At 48.9% G+C, this 5693-nt stretch overlaps 1 protein-coding gene across 9 annotated transcripts in view; it reads left to right on the top strand.

Moving 5' to 3' along the window:
• LOC102448049 (ligand of Numb protein X 2-like) overlaps nucleotides 1–5693 on the top strand; it is a 54222-nt gene that overhangs the window by 830 nt on the left and 47699 nt on the right. The window lies entirely within an intron of this gene.

The raw sequence follows: 5693 nt of genomic DNA, 5'->3' as shown, positions 1-5693 counted from the left end.
GTAAGTCCCAGCTGGGCAGCGACTGCCCTTCCCCCTCCCCCCCCGGTTCGAGAGAGGGTCCTAACGGCAACCCAGCCCGAGGCAGGGGGCGAGCTGGGTGCGGGCGGGAGAGAGGAAGCGAAGCTGAGGGGCTTGGCTCCCCTCGGGCCGGGCACCGCCCCTCGCGGTCTGGCTGAAGGCTCCGTGCAGCCTGGACAGGGCAGCTCCGCTCCGGCTGCAGTTCTGCGCTGAGCTGAGGACCGGGTTGGGTAAAATAGGTACAGATCCCCGGCCGGCTAGTGGCGGTTAGAATAACCCCTCCTGCGGGGATAGGGCTGCCTAAAGCCTCATGGCAGTTGACAGACTTGGGTCCTCTGCTTTCCTGATGAGAAGTGAAGTCCCACTGGGCGGGTCTCCTTCATTGACTTCTTCAGAGGGTGAGTCTTTGCGCTTCATCCTTGACGTTTGTAAACACGGTGCAGATGGGGGACTAGGTGCTGTTTAATCACTGAAAACATGTTCCTAATATCAACTCTTCCAGTTTTTAGTGTGATTTTTGTAACGATAACTTTTGAGTCCACATTTTTGCTTTTCAATCGCAACAATGTATTTCTTAGGATTATATGATTTAAAGGCTGACTTTCTGGATTGGTGTCAAAATTTACTTCAGTTTCCTTTGATCTGATAATAAGATGCCCTTCGTGAATTTATTTTGGCTCTTTGGGCAACACTCTAATGCTTTTTCACATCACCACTTGTGTATATAACTATTCACTAAAGACCGAGTTGAAAGCCCCTAGATGCTTTTGAAAATCCCAGTAGTCACCTAAATACCTTTAAAAATCTGGCCTAAGGATAGTATGCTATCTTCTATAGAATCCTTTGCAAAGGTAAATTTCTACTATAATTTTTACTAAACATAAATACACAGCAATCATAAGAATTAAAAGACAATGTCTTTATGCACCCTAAAATCATGAAAATAAATGGTTTCAGATGGTTCTTGCCTTTTTCTTTTTCTGAGTCCTTAGGGTGCACGAGCTACGTGTGTGTACTGTTCCCTCTCACAAAGAATCTGTATACAAGTACACTTCTATAATATTCAATATTGTTTTGGACTTCAAGTAACACCTCCCCTCCCACACACACTAATTGAAACTTTGTTACAGATTCTTGTTTAAGTAATTCTTCATTCTGCAAACATTGAAACACATATTTGATACTTCATTTGTTACATACATCTTTTTTCCTTTTAATTTTATATTCTGTTATAGGCTACATATTTTTATGGTACATTTCAGTGATGATCTTTATTCCAATAAGTTTACTGTTTTGTGTTGCCAAAATCAAAGACATTTTTAAAATGAATTATTCCATCATTCTTTTGTGCTGCTGAGAGAGAGCACAACACTTACCTCACCAACTTGGCTTTTTGGTGAAAGTACAGTGTCCTGTCTTCACTATGTTTTTACAATGGGATAGCAAATGCATGTTAGTTTCTGTTAAAAACACAAATATTCATAGCATTGAGGAGACCGATTGACTCAGATATAAAATGCACCCTTACTGTTCGTGGCTTGACAAACTCTGATAGTGATTGTGCACATAATACTACTCCTGTGCCATTGGAGGTAATTGCACCTGCATATCCATATCCATCAATTTGTATGTCATAGAAAACTAGTTAATGCTTTTAATTTAAAATGCTATAACAGTAACTCCCCCAACCCTGATTTCCCTTATTCCATTTTCTTTACTTAATGAACACATGGACACACTGAAGCTCTGAAGTACACTTGAACCTCTTTAATCCAGCAACCCTGGAAACAGGGTATTAAAGATATTGCAGGGTCAGGAGGTGGGATTGTGGTGCTTACTTGCTTCCTCCCTCTCCACCACTCCCAGGCACTGCTGCCACTATGGGAGTTGTTGGGGGGGAGGAAGTTTCAGGGGAAGCAGCTCTGTGCACTGCTGTTCCCCCAGTTGGAGGGAGGGAGAGGGCAGCATGCAGAGCCTCTGTCTCCTCTATACCATGGGTGATCCCATATTAGGGACACCCAGAGTACAGAGGTTCAAGTGTAATACACATTTAATTACAGCACCTGAAAACTCTGTAGGGACGCTCTTTACTTCAGAACAAATGTCTTTAGTTTTGACAATGACAGGGCATCGATGGAAGATTGAAGGAGTCTTTCTCCAAAACATTATTAATCATCAGATCTTTGGCTTGGTTTGAGCATTTTAAAAGTTTTGTATAGTTCAGCTGCAACTCACATTTCATTTTTTTTTTTAATCCAAAGGGCTCCACTGATTCCCTCCTTTTCATCTTTTCTCGTGTTAACTCACCTGGCAGGACATTCCTTGGGAGAAATGTTATATCTGCTAGAATAGCCATCGGGGCTGATCAGAGCAAGAGCATGCATGTTTGCTGTCAGTAAATCCATCCCTTACAGTATGGAGAAGAATTTTGAAAAGGAGGCTGATATTCTTAGCAAGATCTAATGTATCCAGACAAGCATGGCCATCTTATAGAGATCTAGGGCTAGATTCACAGATACTTAGGTACATAAACTTCAGACATAAGTACCTCAGTTTTAGGCTATGATTCAACAAACTCCTGACTGGTCCCAGTTGAGGGATTTTGCCAGATCAGGGAAGGTCATTTCTTGCCCCCCTGTTTCTGACCCCACCTCCTCTCCTGCCGCCCCTCTGGGCTTCCCACCCCTCCCCTGCAGCCCAGCTGAGCTGCGTACTGGACTCCCGCTTCCCTGCCCCTCTGCAGCTCGCCAGGATGCTCTGATCCTGGAACATCTGTGGTCATGCCAGACCAAAGATGTTGCCGGACCAGAGTGTCCTGGTTTATAGAGGTGCAACCTGTACCTAAATTCACACAACAGCTACATTTTCAGAGTTGAAGTTTCAATGCTGCCCTAATTTCTGTGTCTCTGAGCATGTGCACTGCTGCCATACTCAGCTTATCCCCTGCCTATGCTCCAGATAGGCATTTACCCACCTGTCTAATGTGTACGCCTACCAGATCAGGCACCACTCATAGCCTACCAACTGGATCAGGTTCTATTCAAAATCTGTCTGAAAGAAGAGGTAGATGTGAGATTCTCATCCACCATATAGCTTTTAGTACAGTTGTTAGAGCATTGGCTTGGGATGTGAGAGATGGGGAATAGGGATTTCATTTCTCCCCTCAAGCAGAAAGGGAGAGAGGATTTGAATAGGGGGTCTCTCACATCCCAGGTGAGTGCTCTGAAACACTGGGCTAAAAAAATGTAATGTCAGTGACCCCTCCTCTTCCTCTCCTTCTTCTGCTAATTTATGTGCCGTTAGAACTAGACAGGCACCTTTAACAAGAAACAGCTTCACTGTATACTGCTTGACTCCAGGAGAGCGATTCCCAGTTGTGAATTGGTAGCAGAACTTAAATTGAGCCTGCAAGGAAGCACCTGAACTCAGCGTAGAGTGGGGTTTAGGATAGGGATGTCAAATGTTTATCAGATAGTCGATTAGTCACTTTCCCCCTCCCCCTCATTGCTGCCTCTATCAGAGGCAGCAGGGGTGGGGGGAAAGAAAAGGGGGTACTTTGAAGCGGCAATGCCACTTGAAGCCTGAAGCCAGACCCCAGGCTATATGTGGCGCTGCTGCTTTGAAAATCCTCATGCAGCTGGGACCAGCTGGGGTGTACCTAGGCTGTATGTGGTGTTTCAAAGCGTCAGTGCCACGTGGACTCTGGGATCAGCAGTGGCGTTTCAAAGCAGCAATGCTGCACCGAGCCCAGGGCCAGCGGGGAAGTCCCCAGCTGACCCCAGGAGCCATACAGCGCTTTTGCCTTTGAAGTCCCCATCTGACTGTAGGGCAAAATGCATCTACTATTCAATTAGTCAATTACCTGATACATAACATCCGTAATTTAGGACAGATCCCTCACGGGTTTCACCCATTGAGTAGATTAGGCCATTCCCCACTTAGTGTGTTGGCTTTGTGGCTTACGGTCTAACGCTATGTCTACACTTGCAACTAATCGACAAAACTTTTGTTGTTCAAAGATGCTCCTCTTTTTCCTCATAACTGCAAGGAGTACTGGAGCCGACTAGGGGCACCCTCAGTGTTTGATTTAGCAGGTCTTTACTAGACCTCTCTGGTGCAGCAAGTGGAAATGCATCCTCAGTTTAGACATATCCTAAGGCAGGAGATGGCAACCTTTGGCTTGTGGGCCACATATGGCCACTTAAGAGCCAAATATGACTCACAGTTCGAGCTCAGCTCCCTTTGCTCACTCCCCGCAATGGAGAGCCCGCACTGGCTCTCCAGCCTCACACCCCGTGCAAAATTGGAGTCAGCGCTGGCTATGTGCTTGGGGTTGGAGCTGGAGAAAGCCCCAAGCCTTACTGCATGATTGGGGAAGAAGCAAAGCCACAAATGGGTCTGTGCATTCCCCCTCCTCCAACTGGGGGAATAGCAGTGCACAAGCACTTTGCTTGAAAGTTTTTCCCTTGCTCCATTGGCCAGAATCCGGTCAATGGAGCAGAGGGGAAGCCATGCCTGGGACAGGGAGCCTGACAGCAGCGCAAAAGCAAGTAAGTGCTGCCTAGACCCTGCACCCCCAGCCTCCCACCCTGTGCTGAGACCCTGTACCCCCAGCCTGCTCCTGCCACCTCCCCCCCGGCCAAACACCCACCCACACCCTGCTCTGCACCTTCCCTCCAGCCAGACACCTACACCCACCCTGCTCCTGCACCCTCCCCCCTAGCCAGACACTTACCCCCAGCTTGCTCCTGTTCTCAGGCCAGATACCGTAGTCCCTGCCTAATCCTGCATGCTACCTCCTACCCGCTGCCGGGAAGCAGGGTTGAGGGCAGCAGGGCTGTCCCGCAGAGATGGGAGGAGGCGGGCAGTCAGCAGAAGCAGGGTTGGGAGCAGAGAGGCTGTCCCGCGAAGATCAGGGCTGGTGGGCTGGCGGTCGGCAGAAGTAGGGTTGGGGGTAGCAGGGCTGTCTGGCAGAAATCTGGGCGGGCGGCTGGTGGAAGCAGAGTTGGAGGCAGCGGGGCTGTCCCACAGAGATAGGATAGGGTGGGTGGCCGGCGGAAGCAGGGTTGGGGGCAGCGGAGCTGTCTGGCAGAGATTGGGGAGGGCAGGCGGCAGAACCAGGGCTGGCCGGGGAAGATCAGAAGGAGGAGGACGGGAGAACCAGCTGTTGGAAGCAGGGCTGGATGGGGGGAGTCATCGGGGGAGCGGGACTGACCGGAGGAGATTGGTGGGTGGCGGGGGGAACCGGCCACTGGAAGCAGGGTTGGACGGAGACAGCAGGGCTGGACTGGGGAGATCGGGAGGAGAAAGGGGTGGGGAGCGGGACTGACCCAGGCACATGCAGACCCTGGCAGACGAGTGAGTCTGGCCAGGGATTCCATTTTGCCTCCCCTCCCCGTCCCCCCCACCATACCCTCCCTTGAGTAGTTGCAAACTGCCTGGCAGGTAGACACACTCAGGTTGCGTGAGCACATCTACCTGCCAGGCAGTTCACAGCTAAGGACTGATAAACCTTTCCTGCTCCTGTACCCACACCTTGCTCTATTTTAATAAAACGTACCTAATTAGAAAATACCAAACATTTTATACATCTGGTAATTTCTCAGTATGTTTCCCGGACAAAACCCTGAAATACTGGACACCTGGAAACCCTACCCTTCCTTGCACCCTGTGAC

Source organism: Pelodiscus sinensis, chromosome 13 (genome assembly GCF_049634645.1).
Source record: "Pelodiscus sinensis isolate JC-2024 chromosome 13, ASM4963464v1, whole genome shotgun sequence".
In the NCBI taxonomy this organism is placed as follows: Eukaryota; Metazoa; Chordata; order Testudines; family Trionychidae; genus Pelodiscus; species Pelodiscus sinensis.
The sequence above is the reverse complement of the archived record's forward strand: the minus strand, read 5'-3'. Positions and strand labels throughout refer to the sequence as shown.